Source organism: Bubalus kerabau, chromosome 4, assembly GCF_029407905.1.
Source record: "Bubalus kerabau isolate K-KA32 ecotype Philippines breed swamp buffalo chromosome 4, PCC_UOA_SB_1v2, whole genome shotgun sequence".
Taxonomy (NCBI): domain Eukaryota; kingdom Metazoa; phylum Chordata; class Mammalia; order Artiodactyla; family Bovidae; genus Bubalus; species Bubalus kerabau.
Window position 1 is genome coordinate 79,887,598 of NC_073627.1, and position 22,567 is coordinate 79,910,164.

Here is a 22,567-nt window from a genome sequence, read left to right on the forward strand (position 1 = left end):
TGTAACAATGAGAACTGAATACCTAAAGAAAGACAGCACTAGGTGGGGACAGACTGTTATTCTGGGACACATTGAACTGAATGTATACAAATAGACTATGCTGCTTCAAAAGAACTGAATTAACAGAAGAGAAGGGGAAATGTCATATAATTTAACCAACTGCATCAATTATTGAAGCGAGTAAAAGTAAAGTTCAATATATGTGTGTGTATATGTGTGTCTATGTGTATAAGATCACAATAATATATGCAAATCAAAAGTGACCTATTTTCTCATCTAGCTTGTAATTTTTATTTCATGTTCACAAAGTATAAAATAAGAATGTTAGTTACTATGTGTACTGATCAATGATGAGTAAAATATTTCACTCATTCATTCAACCTTTACTATGTATCTGTAACTTGTTTACTGTAACTGGATATAAAGAAGTTTAATATACAGTCTGTCTTTCAGTAATGCAAAAGGCAGAATTCTAAAAGAACTATAACACTCTAATGTTGATACTTCAACTCTCTTTAAAAAAAATGATCTGGATTTAAATGCTCATCTATGTGTACTTTTTTGTTAAATTACACTGATGATGTGATGATGATTTGGGGTTAAGAACAGAATCTGTAAGAAAGAAGTAGACGAAAATAATGACTATACTTTTTCAAAATATTTGCTTCTACACTATTATCGGCATTCTGCTAATACTATCAGTGTGAACAATATTATATGAGAAATTTATTTTACAACCAAGTGCTATAAAAATACTGTCTCAGTGATTACGTTTTCCTCTTTGCTTTGTCCAAGAGAAAACTATGAGCTCAATCAGAGACTTGGCCATCAAAACTATCATCATGGTGAAGTTTTCTCCTTCTTAGTGTTTTTTTCCTTCATGTCAGTGATTTTTAACTTTAGGATCTCTTCTTTGAATCTGCTAAAAATTATCTCGATTATTTTGTGAGACAAAAAAGGCAATTATTTAAAGAATAAAAACATAACTGAAATACCATGCAAATGCTGCAACTGAGGTATGAAGGGGGTGATACGAGAGCCTAGGGAAAACACTGATATCCTTTCCCTCCCAGATCAGGATTTGGGAACACTTCAGTTCATTTAGGTAAGTGGGTACTTGAGCCAAAGTCTTGAAAGAGTCAGAGTAGAAATTGAATATATTCTCAGAATGAATGTTATGAATGCTATAAAAATTACATAAAAGCAATAGTCAGCCTTTAGGTAAAAGAAAAAAGATGATGTGGTAAGAATTAATGCATATGAGAGGACTTTTCCAATGGAATAGTGCAGGAGAGTTACCCTACAGTTTCAGAACAAGATGCAAAATTGAAATAATAAATTATGAAAAACATCAAATAGCCTAATTTATTTTAATAAATTGAGATCATAGGACTGGTAAAGTTTAGTTGTCATTCCAATCCCAAAGAAAGGCAATGCCAAACAATGCTAAACTACCGCACAATTGCACTCATCTCACACGCTAGTAAAGTAATGCTCAAAATTCTCCAAGCCAGGCTTCAGCAATACATGAACCATGAACTTCCAGATGTTCAAGCTGGTTTTAGAAAAGGCAGAAGAACCAGAGATCAAATTGCCAACATCCACTGGATCATCAAAAAAAGCAAGAGAGTTCCAGAAAAACATCTATTTCTGCTTTGTTTATGCCAAATCCTTTGATTTTGTGGATCATAAGAAACTGTGGAAAATTCTGAAAGAGATGGGAATACCAGACCACCTGACCTGCCTCTTGAGAAACCTATATGCAGGTCAGGAAGCAACAGTTAGAACTGGACATGCAACAACAGACTGGTTCCAAACAGGAAAAGGAGTATGTCAAGGCTGTATATTGTCACCCTGCCTATTTAACTTATATACAGAGTACATCATGAGAAATGCTGGGCTGGAGGAAGCATAAGCTGGAATCAAGATTGCCGGGAGAATTATCAATAACCTCAGATATGCAGATGACACCACCCTTATGGCAGAAAGTGAAGAAGAACCAAAGAGCCTCTTGATAAAAGTGAAAGAGGAGAGTGAAAAAGTTGGCTTAAAACTCAACATTCAGAAAACGAAGATCATGGCATCCGGTCCCATCACTTCATGGGAAATAGATGGGTAAACAGTGGAAACAGTGGCTGACTTTATTTTTCTGGGCTCCAAATTCACTGCAGATGGTGACTGCAGCTTTGAAATTAAAAGACGCTTACTCCTTGGAAGGAAAGTTATGACCAACCTAGACAGCATATTAAAAAGCTGGGACATTACTTTGTCAGCAAAGGTCCATCTAGTCAAGGCTATGGTTTTTCCAGTAGTTATGTATGGATGTGAGAGTTGGACTATAAAGAAAGCTGAGCAGTGAAGAATTGATGCTTTTGAACTGTGGTATTGTAGAAGACTCTTGAGAGTCCCTTAGACTGAAAGGAGATCCAACCAGTCCATCCTAAAGGAAATCAGTTCTGTGTGTTCATTGGAAGGACTGATGTTGAAGCTGAAACTCCAATATTTTGGCCACATAAAGCAAAGAGCTGACTCATTTGAAAAGACCCTGATGTTGGGAAAGATTGAAGGCAGGAGGAGAAGGGGACACAGAGGATGAGATGGTTAGATGCCATCACGGACTCAATAGACATGAGTTTGGGTAAACTCCGAGACTTAGTGATGGACAGGGAGGCCTGTCATGCTGTGGTTCATGGGGTGGCAAAGAGTCGGACACAACTGAGTGACTGAACTGAAATGACTGATTTTTTAATTTATAAAAATGCTTTTTATAATGTTATAGTATCATTAATAATGAATTTTTAACAATTTACTGTTTAACCTCATACAAAATAAATGTTCCATCTATTTTAGTGTTTTGGATTATGTCATCACAGAAACCCTATTTATCTAAGGCAAACAAAATCAGTGACAGATATTAGCTAGTTAAAACAAGAGGGTTCCCAGGTGGCTCATTAGTAAAGAATCTGCCTGCCAATGCAGGAGATCTGAGTTTGATCCCTGGGTTGGGAAGATTCCCTGGAAAGGAAATGGCAACCCACTCCAGTATTCTTGCCTGGAAAATCCCATGGACAGAGGAACCTGGGTGACTAAAGTCCATGGGATCACAAAACAGTCAGACACAACTTAGCGACTAAAGGACAGCAGCAAATTAAAACAAGGCAGCTATAGTTGTCATTATGAATCAACAAAGTAGCAACCAAATTCTTTAATGATGGTTAAATTATTTCTGTCTCATATCAGAACCCAGCCAAAATATGTTTGCTGAAAATGTGAATTGTATACGGTATTTATTATCCAATATTTGAATTTGTAAGTTATGTGCATAAAAGCTCTATCATTCAAAATTTATGGTCAGAAAAACTAAAACCTTTAAAATATTAGCATATATAGTTGATCCAGTGGTAGATCCATAAACTAATATTAAGGCCCTATTATTAAAGATAATTGATTGGAAAATCTGTGTACTAAAGATAGATACATAATGACTCACTCCCAAAGTGATGAGCAGTGCTCACATCAACAGACTTGATTTCAAAGGTTTTTCTGAATCATCACAGAAGTCTAGAATTATTTCAGAATGCTGTGGTGCATGATTATGAACTTTCTGTTGATTGATTGACTGGAGGGTTCACAACTGGTTCTATATCCTGGAACAACTGTTTATCTTCCCAAATCTCACTTTTCCATTTATGAAAATAGAATAATAAATTAGAGACAATTACTATAAAATATTTGGCATAGAACACTCTATTTTAATTTTTTACTTTCATCTAATATTATATTCTAATTTAATGGATAAACCAAATACAGTAAAACTTATTCAAAATGTTAAAATCTGTTCAATTAAGCTAAAAATCATATTTAATGCAAGGTATCTAAGAGAAGAAATGAATTTCCAAATCTCATGGCTTAACAAAATAGTTTACTTCTTGCAGAGATAAATTTCTGAGCATTCATGACCAGCAAGTGACCAAGGAAATACCCATGAACTTAGCATCCCTTCATCTTATAGCTTTGTCATTCTCTAAATTATTGGTTTGGAAAATAAAGGTACAAAGGCCTGGAAGCAGACAATGTCATTTCACCTTCCATTGAGTAGAACACTGTCACACAACCCTACCTAAGAAAATCTGAAAAACTGGGAAAGTTAATCTAGCCCAGGAAGAAGTAGAAAATGATTTAGGGAAAAGCTAGCATAGTCTACTTAATTAATGAATACCTAATAAATATATTTAGGCATTTGCCAGCAATGAAGATGTAAAAATGAATAAACCTGTCTTACAGTCAAGTTGGTTAGAAGAGAATGACACATACAATCTCCATACGATGAGTCAGGAACCTATTGGTAAATTTAGTACAGTACACAGAGGGAATGACTGACATCCAAAGTAGGTATTTGTTCACGATGAATAAGAAAATTCTTATAACTGACTTTTAAAGTTAAAAAACAGCGAGGTTCACAAATAACCAAATATAAACCGCAGTAGAGGACATTCTGGGGATACATCAGGTTCAAAACAATTGGGTACTTTTGGGAACAACTTTTGACATAAACTAATTTCCAAATTGAGGGTTCATGCTTGATCTTACAATGGGATTTTACCTTATTCTACGAATAATAGGGCTCTTAATGAATTTTAAGAAGAGACATGAAAAAACATTAGTCAAAGGAAATTTAACGGAGATGGGCAAATTAAAAAGTCATCCTAAGAATTGACTTCTCAAGTAATAGGACATAAATTAAGTGGTTGTCAGCAGAAGTGAAGTCAGAAGGAAGATTCAAAATATAGTAAAGAGTTAAAAACAATGATTTTAGTGATTGATTGGAGGGATGAGTATCAGGGAAATTTCTCACATGTAACTTTCAGTTGATCAGACTAATTAACTTATCAAAAAAGCACCTTCCCTGGTGGCTCAGATGGTAAAAACATCTGCTTGCAATGCAGGAGACCAGAGTTCGATCCCTGAATTGGGAAGATCCCCTGGAGAAGGAAATGGCAACCCGCTCCAGTACTCTTGCCTGGAAAAATCCCATGGACAGAGGAGCCTGGTAGGCTACATTCCATGGGTTCGCAAAGAGCTGGACACGACTGAGTGACTTCACTTTCACTTTCTTTCACTTTAATTAGTATAGACAGAGGAAAGATTAATATTTATGTATTCAAATAATTCATATTTTATGTTATTAACTCAATTTGATTCATTATTAAATTTATATTGCTTCCACAACCTGTGTGTTAAATCTTAGATTTATAGTTATTGCAACTGTTTCTCTGGAAAAACAAAGGCAATTTTTAGTAAATATTTTATTCTTTATTTTTTAACTAGAAGTACATTTTTTCAAGTGAGTCAGATTTAACAATCAAATGAATATTCCTATTGTAGTATAAAAGCATAAACAATAAATATATTTCTTAAGAAATATTAGCTTCATTGTGGAATTTTTCTTGCCTGGAGAATCCCATGGACAGAGGAGCCTGGAAGGCAACAATCCATGAGGTCACAAAGAGTCAGACATGATTGAGCAACTGACACTTTCACTATCATATGTGAAATATCACTAGATATTTCCCTATTGCGTGCATGCTCCATTGCTCAGTCGTGTCTGACTCTTTGCCACCCCATGGACTGTAGCCTGCCAGGTGCCTCTGTCCATGGGATTTCCCAGGCAAGAATACTGGAGTGGGTTGTCATTTACTCCTGCAGGGGATCTTCCCAACCCAGGGATCGAATCCATGTCTCCTGTGTCTCCTGCATCAGCAGGCAGAATTGTTTTACCACTAAGCCACCTGGGAAGCCTGTATTTAGCCAGCTAAATTTGCTACCTGACCACAGCAGGGATAAATATACAGTTTCTCTCTAAGATTTCACTCTGAAATTGACTTTTATTTTTGAATTTCTGTTATGCTGATGCTTTGAAATGTTTCACATTTTTTCTTTTTGTAACAAGAAACCATGCTGAGGAACTAGTTTCAGATAAGACATCATCATAAACATCAAATGTTTATATTTATCTAAAATAGTAATGACCTAACTTTATAACAGGTGAGCAACAGCTTAATAAATTGGCCAGAAAGATAATATTTATAAAATACAGGATATTGAGTTACACTTATGCACCACCATGTCATGTCTGAATGAATAGGCAACTGGTTTTCTCCACAAAAAAGAGAAACTCAGTCCTCAGGTGACTGCTGCAGTATTTCCCAAGTGACTCCTTTTCAAACATGATTGAGAAATGCCAGCAATTATTATCTCTTCACATCAACAGCATAGTGCATCCCATCAGAATTTGTAGGGAATCATTTAGCTTTGCTTTACCCATAAATGTCTAAATGTTAAATTGATATGTCTTCCCAAAATAGATCAATTTAATAGTTTATAGATAGAGTTTAAATGGGAAAGTATATTCTTCACTTTTTTGTGAAATTTTCTATTTTTATATAATCATTAGTTTTTCGTATTTATATACTCATTAAGTCAGAAAAAGAGAAAGAAGTGCAGGAGGAGGAGGAAGAAAATGATGAGAAGGAAGAGAAATGGAAAGCGCAGGGAAGATTAAAAGGAAGAAGAGGAAGAGGAGAAAGAACTTGGAAGTCTTCAAAGTATCAGACACTATCACAAGTGAGAAAATTAAATCCCTAACTTTGAGAAGAACACATTTTAGAGGAGGAGATACAAAAATAAGTTCTATCTATAATTGATGTGGCGAGAGAGAGACCAGGACAGGGTGAAGCCAGGGGAAGGATATGAAAAACTGATGGCTTTTCATGTGATAAATGAGAAAAAAGAAAAATATTAGAAAAAGATGTAAAATAATAGCAGATGCTATATCAATGAATAAATGTCCCTGGACTTAGTTTGATCCAGAGAGTCACTAAATGTTTTGATCCTTAGAAGGTCACTAGACAATTCTAGTAACAAAATGCTAGCAATTCAAAGGAGAAATACAGTTATACAAAAAGATTTATGTAACATGGTAAAGTAAGATTTATTCCAGGAATGCAAGGGTTGGTTGGTTGAACAGCCAAAATTCAATAAATATAATACACAATAGCAATAAATAAAGAACAAAATCCATAATCATATCAATAGATTTTTAAAAGGCATTTGAGATAATTCAACACCACTTTATGATTTCAAAATAAAATATAGCAAACAAGGAATAGAAAGGAACTTTTTCAACTTTATAAAAGATATCTATGAAAACTCACATCTATCATCATACTTAGTGGTGAAAGACTGAATACTTTTTCCTAAAAGTAAGAGCAAGACAAGGATGTCTGCTATTGCAGCTTCTATAAAATGTTTTACTGGAGGTTCTAGTCAAAGAAATTGGCAAGAAAATTAAAAGATATCTAGACTGGTAATAAAAGAGTAAAATTATCTCTGATGATAAATTACATGATCTTGCACATAGAGAATTCTAAGAAATGAGCGCACACAAACAAGATCAGCAACTTTTCAGGCACAAAATCAATATGCTAGACACCTTGGTATGTAGAATTTTTAAAGCATTCTCAAAGCTCAACTGTAGAAAAACAGAAATAACCCAGTTAGAAAATGGGCAAAGACATGAAAAGAAAGTACACTGGAGTGTCTGTAGATGGCAAAAAGCCACCTGAAAAATTACTCTTTATCATTAGCCATCATAGAATACTATTCAGACATAAAAAAAGATGGAAATATTTCCTTTTGCTACAACATGGATAACCTTGGGGCCATTATACTATACAAAATAAGTCAAACAGATAAATACTCTACGATATCACTTACATATGGAAAACCTTAAAAAAGAAACAAACTCATAGAACAAAAGATCCTAGTGGTGGTTACCAAAGGAATGGAGGGGAGGTGAAGGAATTGGATGAAGGTGGTCAGAAGGTACAAACTTCTAGTTATAAGTATTAGAGATGAAATGTACATGATGACCATAGTTAACACTGCTCATCAAGGCTATGGTTTTTCCAGTGGTTATGTACGGATGTGAGAGTTAGACTGTGAAGAAAGCTGAGCACCAAAGAACTGATGCTTTTGAACTGTGGCGTTGGAGAAGACTCTTGAGAGTCCCTTGGACCGCAAGGAGATCCAACCAGTCCATCCTAAAGGAAATCAGTCCCAAATATTCATTGGAAGGACTGATGCTGAAGCTGAAACTCAAATACTTTGGCCACCTCATGTGAAGAGTTGACTCATTGGAAAAGACTGATGCTGGGAGGGATTGGGGGCAGGAGGACAAGGGGACAACAGAGGATGAGATGGCTGGATGGTATCGCCGACTTGATGGACATGTGTTTGAGTAAATTCTGGGAGTTGGTGATGGACAGGGAGGCCTGGCATGCTGTGATTCATGGGGTTGCAAAGAGTCAGACATGACTTAGCGACTGAACTGAACTGAAGAGAATAAATCTTAAAGTTCTCATCACAAGCAAAAGAAAAAAAAACACCAACATATACGAAAGTAAATAAATGCACCTTCCTCTACAGAACATCTTTCTCTCCTTCAACAGAGTCAAATACCAACTGCCTTGGAAGCATGCATGCTCAGTCATGTACAATTCTTTCTGACTCCATGGACTGTAGCCTGCTGCCAGGCTTCTTTGTCCATGGATTTTCCAGGCAAGAATATTGGAGCAAGTTGCCAATATTTTCTACTCCAGGGGATCTTCCCAGCCCAGGGGTCAAACCTGGGTCTCCTCCATTGCAGACAGATTCCTTACCATCTGAGTCACTGCTGCTGCTGCTGCTGCTGCTGCTGCTAAGTCACTTCATTTGTGTCCGACTCTGTGTGACCCCATAGACAGCAGCCCACCAGGCTCCCCCATCCGTGGGATTCTCCAGGTAAGAACATTGGAGTGGGTTGCCATTTCCTTCTCCAATGCATGAGTGAAAAGTGAAAGTGAAGTCGCTCAATCCTGTCCGACTTTTTGCAACCCTATGGACTGCAGCCTACCAGGCTCCTCCGCCCATGAGATTTTCCAGGCAAGAGTACTGAGTCACTGCTCAGTTCAGTTACTCAGTCATGTCCGACACTTTGCAACCCCATGAATTGCAGCACTCCAGGCCTCCCTGTCCATCACCAACTCCCGGAGTTCACCGAGACTCACGTCCATCAAGTCAGTGATGCCATCCAGCCATTTCATCCTCTGTCGTCCCCTTCGCCTCCTGCCCCCAATCCCTCCCAGCATTAAGAGTCTTTTCCAATGAGTCACCTCTTCGTATGAGGTGGCAAAAGTACTGGAGTTTCAGCTTTAACATCATTCCTTCCAAAGAAATCCCAGGGCTGATCTCCTTTAGAATGGACTGGTTGGATCTCCTTGCAGTCCAAGGGACTCTCAAGTCTTCTTCAACACCACAGTTCAAAAGCATCAATTCTTTGGTGCTCAGCCTTCTTCACAGTCCAACTCTCACATCCATACATGACCACTGGGAAAACCATAGCCTTGACTAGATGGACCTTTGTTGGCAAAGTAATGTCTCTGCCTTTGAATATGCTATCTAGGTTGCTTATAACTTTCCTTCCAAGGAGTAAGCGTCTTTTAATTTCATGGCTGCAGTCACCATCTCAGTGATTTTGGAGCCCAAAAAAATCAAGTCTGACACTGTTTCCACTGTTTCCCCATCGATTTCCCATGAAGTGATGGGACCAAATGCCATGATTTTTATTTTCTGAAAAGCCAACTTTTTCACTCTCCACTTTCACTTTCATCTAGAGGTTTTTTAGTTCCTCTTCACTTTCTTCCATAAGGGTGGTGTCATCTGCATATCTGAGGTTATTGATATTTCTCCCAGGAATCTTGATTCCAGCTTGTGCTTCTTCCAGTCCAGCGTTTTGCATGATGTACTCTGCATAGAAGTTAAATAAGCAGAGTGACAATATACAGCCTTGACATACTCCTTTTCCTATTTGGAACACGTCTGTTGTTCCATGTCCAGCTCTAACTGTTACTTCTTGACCTGCATACAGATTTCTCAAGAGGCAGGTCAGGTGGTCTGGTATTCCCATCTCTTTCAGAATTTTCCACAGTTTATTGTGATCCACACAGTCAAAGGCTTTAGCATAGTCAAAAAAGCAGAAATAGATGTTTTTCTGGAACTCTCTTGCTTTTTCCATGATCCAGCGGATGTTGGCAATTTGATCTCTGGTTCCTCTGCCTTTTCTAAAACCAGCTTGAACATCAGGAAGTTCACAGTTCACATATTGCTGAAGCCTGGCTTGGAGAATTTTGAGCATTACTTTACTAGCATGTGAGATGAGTGCAATCATGCAGTAGTTTGAGCATTCTTTGGCATTGCCTTTCTTTGGGATTGGAATGAAAACTGAGCTTTTCCAGTCCTTGGCCAGTGCTGAGTTTTCCAAATTTGCTGGCATATTGAGTGCAGCACTTTCACAGCATCATCTTTCAAGATTTGAAATAGTTCAACTGAAATTCCATCACCTCCACTAGCTTTGTTCATAGTGATGCTTTCTAAGGCCCACTTGACTTCACATTCCAGGATGTCTGGCTCTAGGTCAGTGATCACACCATCGTGATTATCTGGGTCATGAAGATCTTTTTTTGTACAGTTCTTCTGTGTATTCTTGCCACCTCGTCTTGATATCTTCTGCTTCAGTTAGGTCAATACCATTTCTGTCCTTTATCGAGCCCATCTTTGCATGAAATGTTCCCTTGGTATCTCTAATTTTCTTGAAGAGATCTCTAGTCTTTCCCATTCTGTTGTTTTCCTCTATTTCTTTGCATTTATTTGATGTCTAATGACTACTCTTTATGAACTGACTCAAATTGTTTTTAGCAGATTAAGCGTTTTTAGCACACTTTGCCTAGTATTTAAAAGTCCTCTTTATAACCTGTATCAGTGACTACGGAAGTTCCCATCCTCCTAGAGACCAGGGCTACAACTCCTATCATGTTAAAAAAAAAAAAGTGCCTCCTGCTGCTCCTCACAGTGGCAAGCAATGACGGCAAGGACTGAGAGCTTTCATATGATGGTTATTTTTTCTTGACAAATATCTCTTCTTGCCTTACAGATAGCACACTCACTGTTGAAACACATGTGGGTTTCACAAGGCTTTTCCCACCCAATGCTAAAAGCTTGTACATTTCTTTCACTAAACACAAACCAGTCAGGATGCCTAACAAATGGATCCACTCAGTACTGGTCTCTTCACCAACTCGATATGCCAACAGAATTGTAGTAGATCAACTGTGCCATCTTAAACGTTTTTTTTAATTCTTTGCCTGACCCAACTATACCCCAGATGTTCTTAACAATCACCCCTCAGCCGTCCTACCTAGTTGTGGAGCAGATGGCATTCCCCTGCTCTCCCTGCTAACAGAGAGATTCTGGAAATCTGTGGTCCATTACTGCCTAACATACATTTTCAAATACATATGTTTAGATACACAAAGGCTAGGCAATATATTTTATTATCCCAGTATCAATCCTTCAGATAAGGCCATAGCCCTTGCCCTTCAGACTGTATGGAGAGTTCCTAGATTCACTAGGAGTCCCTGGCCTGAATACCTACCTGCCCATCTCCACCTATCCACCAATATAAGGAAGGAACTTGAAGCCCTAACTCTAATGCATTTGTCTGCCTTTCATCATTAGAAATACTTTTAAGTTTAAGATACATGTTTTAGGCTAAGACTTATATTTCTGGTTGTTGTCTATGGATTTACTTATACAATTGACAGTACTTCCTCTAGAAAACCTCAGTATTGGTTTCATAGTAGTTTGGTTGGTTCCAATTGGTTTCAAAGTCACTCAGTCGTGTCAACTCTTTGTGACCCCATGGACTATACAGTATGTGGAATTCCCCAGGCCAGAATACTGGAGTGGGTAGCCTTTCCCTTCCCCAGGGGATCTTCCCAACCCAGGGATCGAACCAGGTCTCCTGTATTGCAGACAGATTTTTTACCAGCTGAGCCACCAGGGAAGCCCAAGAATACTGGAGTGGGTCACCTATCTCATCTCCACGGGATCTTCCTAACCTAGGAATCGAACTGGGGTCTCCTCCATTGCAAGCAGATTACACTTACTATGTAGCAAACTGAGCTACATAGTAAGTGGAATTCAATTCCTTTAAGTACTTACTAAATTTTATCAATATTAGTTTCTCCATGTATGATGCATTTTTCTTCTTAATATATTGGAATTATTCTGAATGCCATTCAATATCTGAAATAAAGATTTCTTCTGTAAGAAATTATAACTATGGAAGTCATTAATATTCAGAGACACGATGTTTCTTTTTCTTTGGTTTCTGGGATATTTTCAGGAGTGTTAATTCTTCATAAAGGGGCTATTATGTTTTGCCTATTGTGAACTGCTAAGATTCTCAGCATCTTAAAAAGACATTGGAATCTTGGAATAAATAGGCATTTAACGAGAAGAATGCTTAGTACATTGCCATGTGGCCACTGGGTACTCATAAAACATTAGTTCATGTTCAAAAAATTAAGTAGAATGTAATTATTCTCTGGATAAGAAAATTGCAAGGTAATTTGGCCATGCTTGAAAAAATGAAGAAATGTCAAAAAAAAAAAAAAAAAGAATAAAGGCCTTCCTCATACAATTTAAATTTGTACCCTGTGATAACATAAAATGCCATAGAGTATAATTATGATTGTGACACATCAAAATATTTTATATAGAAAATACATATTTTGACAAATATGGGACTTGATCCAAACTGCAAAACTTTATATATGTATATAATATTCTGATCACTTTGATTGTGTAATAATTATTTGGGTTAGGAGTAAGGTTACCAATAATGGCTGATCTATATAAATTCTATAAAATTATATGTTAGAAAATTCTTATTCCAATTAAATCTTAACTCAAGAGAGACAACCTTTAACTTGCTTCTTTCATGATTTGTTTATCTTGGAGACTGATCATTTCAACTCACTAACCAGTGGATCAGTGTTCATGCCCTCATTTTTCCTAAGAAACACAGGTAAGTACCATAATACACAGTGATAGAGTACAATTGTATCTAAGTATACACTATTGATATTTATATAATTACAAGTCTAATGTGTATCCCCATGGAGTACAAGGAATTTTTTGACATTTGTTATTCCCATTTTGTGTATTTACTGAGAAAGGACTGCATGGAAAGGAGAGCCAGGCCCACCTCAGAAAATGCTGCACACCTTTGTGATGAATGGGAGTTTTCTCACAGTTGTGTGCAAGGTTCTACATGTGCTACTTACGTCACACTTGGTAGATGTGTTGTTCAAATCTTCAATAATTTTAGTGTGTGTTACAGTGCTGTTGGCAGTACTCTAGACACTTATTTTCTTGATCTACTTTTGGTTTCTGCTCACTTTTCAAGCCTTAGTATCCAGATATCCTCCCAATTTCCTCTGTCCTGATTTCAGTTGTGAACTTGTCTGTTTCACCCTTTGGAATATTGTAGAAAATAGAGCTGGATTAAAATGGAAGAAATGTTTGTTTGATTATCTGCTTTTACTGCTGAAGGCAATGAAAATCCCATTATCATTAATGGATGGACAGCTGGTTGCCCATGACACTCATGTGTAATAGCAAATTAAATTATTCCCTATGATATCCATGATTAAAGAGCTGGGGGAAAGTAAATTTGGGGGATCTCTGCTGGTCTTATGATAGAATTACATGATGGGCAAAAAGTAATTCGAAAAATGCAGCAAAGGGCAGCTTCTCCAAGGGCACTAAGTAATTTAAAGGAAAAGAATGACAAGGTCAAATCCCTATTTTTTTTTTTCATGTCTTGAAACAAGGGACAATAAACAATTTTCAAAATTGGTATTTTTAGCAGTAGCAGTAATAAGGTAGCTAATAATTAGCTCAAGGTTATTTCCTATAGGTTGCCAAATTGCAATGGTAACTTAATTCACTGACTCTCCAAGTCCCTATGTGAAAGTCAGTGCATCGATTGTACAAGTGTGGACTCTACAAAGTGGAATACAGGTAAATGGGGAATTTCAGAACTCATGGTTCACCCAAAACCTCTGCCCTCCTTGAGTCTCCCCTGCCATGTGATATGGCTTCTTCTTCACCTGTCTGTTAATGGTTCATAGAACATTCAAATGAAGTTCCTACCTTTTAAAATAGAGCCAGTTCTTTCATACTCACTCCCCAATAGCAGAATTAAAATTAAAGAAATTGTACCTTGTACCACAAATAAATTATAAAGTAAAGCCTGGGAAGAGAGACTTAATTTTTTTACAAAAACACACAAATTTGAAAACTATATCAACATGATAAGCATAAATCTATGATGTATGGCTATGAGAAAATTTTTTGAAGAAGGAAAACAATTTTACATCAGGCTGAATATGCCAATAGTCAATATATCAGTACATATTCACATACACTGGATATAATGTGCTACCTTAGCTGAGGTAGTGTGCAGAGGGGGGAGGTGGGAGGGGAGTTCAGGATGGGATGACTCATGTATCCCTATGGTTGGCTCCTGTTGATGTATGGCAAAAACCATCACAATATTGTAAAGTAATTATCCTCCAATTAAAATAAATGTTTAAAAAATAAAGTAAAATAATAAAAATATAATTAGCAAAAAAAAAGTGCTACCTTGAGCAGCAGCTAAGGTCCGTTTTAATTTTTTACTTATATGGTAATTTTTTAAAAACTAGATTTGTTGGTGGGTCTTCCTTTTGAAACTAAGATGTTAAAATTTATTTACAAATACTTTAAACATTTAAAGAGATGGAAATTCAAACTTGGCTCTGACTAAAGACCATAAGACAGCTGAGACTGTTTGCCCTTCACAAGTCTCTGAAATGCAAAAGGGAGAGAGAATCCTCTCTGTACTAAAGGTACTGAAGTACTGAAAAGTACTTCTGAGACTGTTCACTTTAGGGCAAGTCAGGTTGCCAAAAGGAGATACTGCAGATGAAGTATCAGGATAAGTGCGTAAGTGGCAGACATAAACGAGAAAAGTTTGTTAAAATACAGAAATAAGAATAAGGCAGGCTTGGTTAACACAACAGGGTGCAGGGACACTGCATTAACTGGGGTGGTGATTTGAGTCATGAGAAATGACCTCTTTATTTGGTATTACTTGTTCACACAATCTCCAGGACTAATTATATATGTATCCCATTTTATGGTGGTGGTGGTTTAGTCGCTAAGTCATGTCTGACTCTTGCGATCCCATGGACTGTAGCCCACCAGGCTCCTCTGTCTATGGGATTTTCCAGGCAAGAATACTGGAGTGGATTGCCATTTCCTTCTCCAGGGGATCTTCCTGACCCAGGAATCGAACCCAGGTCTCCTACATTGCAGGCAGATTCTTTACTGACTGACTGAGCTATGAGGTTTTTTCAAATTCCCAGACATGAGTCAATTCTTATATAAATAAATAAACATAGCCCCTTGAACAAAGCAGAAGTTTGGTATACATAAGGACATATAGTGTCCATATTCTATGTATTTTTATCCTAATATTTACCAAAGATATCTGCAGCCATCTATTAAGGTACTTAAGCATTAGGTTATTGGATGCTTGTTAAAGTTAATATTATAACCTAGGCACCTACATTTCCAGAGTGTAGTGGAATATAAGTAGACCAGGTGAACAACAAAACCTTGACATGAATCCACCTCACCCTGCCTTCTGTGAATCATTCAAACTACCCACCATTTATTGATTTTTTTCAATAAATACTAACATAGTAATCATTAGCAGCTGAGACATCACCCCACTGGTTTCTGGTACTTGGAATAGTGTTTTATTATGATAGATAGACCACAAATAAATATTTGACTCTCTTCTTTCCTAATTCTTCCCTAGCACATCAAAAGTTAAACCATAACTAAGAGAAAATTTAAGAAATTAATGCCACCACCAAAGACTTGAAAGGTACATAAGAAAGTACTGTAATGCTACCTATCATTTCTTTTTACCTACCATCTTATCTGACACTGACAGCATATGGGATGTAGCTAATGACCTGCGGAATTTTTTTTCTGTATTCCAATAAATGGAAAACACCAGACGCTGTTTTGTTTAAGCTATGTCAGCTCTCTATCTTTGTGCCATATTGTAAACTACAGGGGCCTTGATTGTTTTACTATCCAGGGAACATTATGCTAGTATAGATTGATGACCTTAAACTAAAAAAGAGCTAAAAGCTAAATACTCTCAATGTCTTGATCAGACATATGTGTACTGAAAATGGGGAGATAAAACTTTCAAAATCAAGGAGGTATTTGAGCAACAAAATAAATAATGAGAAGAATATTTTATAGGCCATAGAATAAAATAAGAATCCATGAGTCTAAATAGCTATAAATGTGGAGAAAGAAAACCTCTTCCTTATAGTAGATGTCAAAGAAATATATGCAGAAGAAATTACGAAATTAGAAAATTACCACTTGACATCATCTTATTAATTATTTCAGACAAGAATCACCATAAACTAAAGTTACTAGGGAAAAATACGATGAAAAATAAAATATTTAAAAACATATTCATAAGACACTTATGGATTACCATAGGAAATAGAGCAGAGAAGACTGGCCAACCACACTTTTAATCAAGTAATCAAAATAATATCACAAATAATGGGAAAAGCTGACATCAAGTGCCTTCTATGATGATTCCTACTAAAAATGCACATCTAGATTCTATTATAATGAAAATTAAACAAATACAAATTAAGGAATAGTCTAGAAAAACAAACAGCCAGAATTCATCCATAATATTAAAGTCATGGAAAACAAAGAAATTAAAGAAATAAATTTATCAGGTGACTGTGGATGGGACACTGGAAAAGAAAAAAAAAATTATTTGCAAAAAAGGATGATTAGTGGGACAACAGGAGACCTTTACATAAAGTCTGAAGTTTTAATAATTATTCATTCCCCAATTTGGATAATCTTACTTTCTTGTGTAAGTAAATTTTAGACGATTAATCCTGAAGTATTTAGATGTAAATTTACTTCAAATTTACTGTATTTACTCCTATATATAAGCAAATATAAATTTAGTTCAAATTCCTGTATCTGTAAATTTATTTTAAACTTTGTAAGAAAATATATACATATAATATGTACCCATATGGTCTCATAATGGGTATATGTGTGTGTATATATGTTTAGAGAGAAACAGAGAAAGGTGGGGGAATAAAAATTGTAAATATATTTAGGGAACTGGGGTAAAAGCTCAGGGAAATTGAATGTACAACATATGCAACTGCTTAATTCTCAAATGACTTTACAATACAAAGTGAAAAAAGAAAAAACAGTTGGATTGTAATCTTATGAAAAGTTGAGGAATTCAATGGTTTATTCTAAAGAGCTCACTCTAAAATGAAAGACAATTTGCTGAGCATTATCACTAACAAAGAAGCATATTTGTTTCTGATTGCTTGAAATTAAGAACACCAACTGATACAGCAATCTAAAGAAAACAGCTAAAGACCAGATGAGACCAGAAGGAGAAGCAACGAAGAAAACCAGCCAGCAGTAACAAAACAGCAAAACAGTGGCGTCCTGTATATGTCCTCTTTTTGCAGTTTAGAGAATGTCCACACATGGCCACCTGCCCTAAGCCAGTATAATATCAAATCGCGTTCACTCTTCATGTAACACTGAAATCTCTCATTCATTTGCATTTGTTATACACCTAATATATGCCAAAACTCAACATACCCATAAACAAAAGAGACATACTTCCCACTATGAATATATGGTCTCATGGGGGACACTAACAAAAAAGAAATAATTATAGAAATAATTACTTAATATTGCTCTGATAAATACTATGAATTAGACAAAAAGAACAGTGAGAGAGTTTAGTAGAGGAATCTGTTAAGAGTTTCAAGAGGCAGAAGATTTTAGTGAGAAAGTGACTTGAACTTGAAATTTGATAAATAAAAGTTAGTCTTTTTATGGACTCTATTCTGATGCATTATTATGTTTGATTATCCTTTCACCAACATTACAATCACTTGATTACTAGAGATTTAAAATAAGTCTTGAAATCAAGTACTATAAATCCCTCAACTTTTGTTCTTCTAGAAAGCCTTAGTAATTTTCAGATTTTGCAATTCTGCATAAATTTTAGAATCATATTTTCAATTCTCACCACAAACAAAGTATTTGGGTTTTCAATTGGGATTGCATTTAGATCACTTTGAGAGTGGAAATTTTACAAATATTGAGCTTTCCAAAAATAATGATGATATAGCTATCCATTTACTATATTTTAAAATTTATCTCAGCAATATTATTGTTTTCATTGTAAAGTTATTGAAAAGTAAAAGTGTTAGTCACTCAGTTGTGTCCAACTCTTTGCAACTCCATGGACTGTAGCCCACCAGGCTCCTCTGTCCATGGGATTCTCCAGGCTATTATTAAATATATCTCCCCATAGATCATGTTGTAAAACAAATATTGATAGTGTTTTTTATTTTCCTTTTCCATTGGTTATTTACTATTGTTTAGAAATGCAACTAAACTTTGACTTCTTCCTCAGATGTATAAAATTTCAAAAATGTATCAATTCTACCTTAATGATGAGGGCAAACCATGTACTATAAAAAGTCATAAGTTTTTTGGCTACCAAAGAGTTGAGGTTACAAAGTAACCCAGCAAACTAAAATCCAAAGAGTTGAAATCCTAAGAGTGACAAAAATATAAATTCACTTTTTATAAAATAGGAGATAAAAACGTCATCACCATAAAGACAGGTAAGAAGAAAACAGGTAAAATTAAAATGAATTCTTTAAGGCCAAACACGAACTACTATTCAGTTATTAGGTGGCTCAGTGGTTTAAAAAAAAAAAAATCCACCTGTCAATGCAGAAGACACAAGAGATGCAGGTTTGATCCCTGGATTGGGAAATGTCCACCTATTCCAGTATTCTTCCCTGGAAAATTCCATAGACAGAGGAACTTTGTGGGCCACAGTCCCTGGGATCAGGTCCCAAAGAGTTGGACATGACTAAGTGACTCAATATGCACGCACCATCTAATAGTTCCAAAGTTCATCAGACTTAGATTGGGAAGAAGAGTTGTGTGGAGATGATGGGGTGGAGGGATGAATAATCAGAGATTTCTACCCTCAAGAACTCCCCCAGGATCCAGACTAGAGAAAGTAGACTCTTACCTCTCTTCATGGTCTACTATGACAGTTTAGAATACCAGGGAGCCCCAGATACAAAATGAGTCTGCACCACTCATCACATTGCTCCCCTGAGCCTCTGCTACATATTAGTAAGAAATATTTGAGAAGTGAAGCACACTTCAGTCATAGTCCCTGTATGGTCCAGGCACACAAGACTTGCCTAAACTTAAGGGTGGGGTAGCCTCTCCACTTTAGACCATGAAGACCACAAAGCATAGCTTGTTCCTGCTGGAAGATAGACACACAAACTGGCTGTGTCCTGGACATTTCTCAGATGTTACAAGGAAGATGTTTATCAATTGGTGTGTAACAGGAAACCCAACTGCCTCAGACCGTTCACTGACAGGAAGCAGAAGTTATCCACCGCTGAAGGAGGGATAGGCAATCCAACACCCATCCTAGGCTCTTTATAGATAAGCAGTGAGATTCTGCCATCACTCTGAAGGAGCAGGAACACTTGTGCCCAGGACTCTACACAAAGTGAATCACTTTTGCTAGGGCCACTTGAGGGAGGATCACAAAACCTGCCTGCGTTCCAGACCCTGGATTGATGGAAGAAGAGCAGGGATGCTGAGAGAATCCAACTCCCAAGGATCAGGGACACAGAACCTGCCTCATATCAAGGCAGGAGAAGTAAGGAATCCTTCCTACATGAGCTTTGTGAATATACAGGGATAACAACAGCAGTCTACCACTGGAGATGAAGTCAGAAGCACAGAAGGAAAACCCTTTGTGGAGTAGAAGTGCAGGGCATGACAAAATCCAAGGGAGGACCACAACAGCGCTTAAGAAATAACTGAATCTTGTAATGGAACAAAGCTAAATAAAGCAACAACACGCCAAATAACAAATTAGGTTGACTCAACTCTCTACGATAACACCTGAAAGCTGGAAGAGAATTTCACATTTCTTGGCTTAAAAATACTATTTACTTTAGTCTCTAGAGTTTTGTTGTAAAAAAGATCTGACATTCATTACAAATTATAAAGTGCAGAAAACATCAAGTAAACACCATACACTGCCAAAGATGAAATAATCTTCAGGCAAAATTCAGATGTGGCACATGTATTAGGATTACCAGGTGAGAACTTTAAAATGATAAAATAGGGACTTTGCATGGTTATGATGTTAAATATGGTTAACATGATGAACAGGTGGAGAATTTCAATGGATTTTCAACTGGCCTATAAAAAACAGCTCCCCCAAAATAATAAAAATAAAAAATATGAGATAAATAATTCAAATAGAAGAGTTAGAAGAACAGACTCAAGTGAGGGAAGGATCAGGTAAATAGAATGCAGTGCAATAAAAGTTCACCAAACTAAAGCACAAAGAGCAAAAACAGTGAAAAAAAATATTTGATATAGGACAAAATGAAACAATCTAATATATGTGCAACTGAATCACTAATGAAGAGGAAAAGATGGGTAAGAAGTATATTTGAAATGGTAATGGCCAGAATTTTAAAAAATAAAATAAAATAAAGAGCCATAGAAACTCACATATCCCAGAAGTTCAGAGAAATCCAAACAGATTTAAGAAAAATAAAAACATACCTAGGCACATGTTAGTCAAGGTGCTAAAACCAAAGATTAAATAGAAAGTCCCAGAGGCAACTAGTGAAATAAAAATCATTAAATATAGGGCTTTCGGTTCAAGATGGCAGAGTAGAAGGACATGCGCTCATCTCCTGTGAGAGTACCAAAAATTGCCACCAGCTGTTGAACAACCATCAACAGGAGGATGCTGGAACCCACCAGAGAAGATACCCCATGTCCAAAGACAAAGAAGCAGCCACAGCAAGACGGTAGGAGGGGTGCAGTCACAATAAAATTGAATCCCATACACAATGCGTGGGTGACCCACAGACTGGAGAACAATAATACCAAAGAAGTTCTTGCACTATTGTGAAGGTTCTGAACCCCACGTCAGGCTTCACAGCCTGGGGATCTGACAAAGGGACTGGGAATCCCCAGGGAATCTGGCGTTGAGGGCCAGTGGGATTTTATAATAGGCTTTCTAGAGGACTGAGAGAAACAGAGATTCTAGTCTTGGAAAACACAAATAAAATTTTGTGTGCACTAAGACCCACAGGAGAGGAGCAGTGACCCCAAAGGAGACTAAGCCAAAACTATCTGCTAGTGTTGGAGGGCCTCCTGTAGAGGTGTGGGTTGGCAGGGGCTCACCACAGGAAGAGGGCACTGGGAGGTGCCCTTGGTGTAAACCCTCTTGCAGTTTGCATTAAGCCTACCATAGAGCTTGTAGACCCCAGTGTTGGGTCCACTCAGGGCGAACAACTACCAGGGAGGGAGTGCAACCCCACCAATCAGCAGATAATTGGATTAAAACTTTACTGATCAAGGCCCTGCCCACCAGAGCAAGACCCAGTTTTTCTCATCACCAGTCCCTCCCATCAAGAAGCTTACACAAGCCTCTTAGCCTCATCCATCAGAGGGCAGACAAAAGAAGTTAGAAGAAGCACAGTCTCACAGAGGCTAAAACAAAAACCACATTACAGAATGTTAATCATCAGAAAAAAGCAGAAAGTTATGTCTCAGATGAAGGGACAAGATAAAATCCCAGAAAAACAACTAAATGAAGTGGAGATAGGCAACCTTCCAGAAGGAAAAAAAAAAAAAAAATCAGAATAATGATAGTGAAAATGACCCAGGATCTAAGGAAAAGAATGGAGGCAAAGGTTGAGAAGATGCAAGAAATGTTCACCAAAGGCCTAGAAGAACTAAAGAACAAACTAACAGAGTTGAATAATACACCAGAAGGAATCACTAGCAGAATAACTGAGGCAGAAGTATGGATAAATGACCTGGAGGACAGAATGGTGGAAATCACTGCAGCAGGAGAGAATATAGAAAAAAGAATGAAAAGAAATGAAGATAGCTTAAGAGATCCCTGGGACAACATTAAATACACTAACATTCACATTATAGGGGTCCCAGAAGGAGAAGAGAGAGAGAAAAGACCTGAGAAAACATTTGGGGGAGGCGGTCCTATGATGGCGAAGGAATAGGATGGGGAGACCACTTTCTCCCCCACAAATTCATCAAAAGAACATTTAAACACTGAGTAAATTCCACCAACTTCTGAATGCCAGCAGAGGACATCAGGCACCCAGAAAAGCAGCCCATTGTCTTCAAAAAGAGGTAGGAAAAAATATAAAAGACAAAAAAAGAGACAAAAGAGGTAGGGATGAAGCTCTGTCCTGGGAAGGGAGTCTTAAAAAGAGAGACGTTTCCAAACACCAGGAAACACTCTCACTGCCAAGTGTGTGGTGAGCCTTGGAAGCACAGAGGGCAACATAACTGGGAGGAAAAATAAATAAATAATTAAAACCCACAGATTACGTGCCCAACGGTAACTCCCCCAGTGGAGAAGCAGCGTGGACGCCTGCATCTGCCA

At 37.1% G+C, this 22,567-nt stretch overlaps 1 long non-coding RNA gene across 4 annotated transcripts in view; it reads right to left on the reverse strand.

The window, feature by feature from the left end:
• Positions 1-22,567, reverse strand: part of LOC129649878 (uncharacterized) — a 278,357-nt gene that overhangs the window by 155,848 nt on the left and 99,942 nt on the right. Inside the window, exon 5 of one of the 4 annotated variants that reach the window (XR_008713350.1) lies at positions 5,352-5,477. The exons of the other annotated variants lie outside the window; for them this stretch is intronic. This is a non-coding gene — a long non-coding RNA (uncharacterized LOC129649878). Of the gene's footprint in view, positions 1-5,351; positions 5,478-22,567 lie in introns of those variants that run through there. 4 annotated transcript variants of the gene reach the window in all.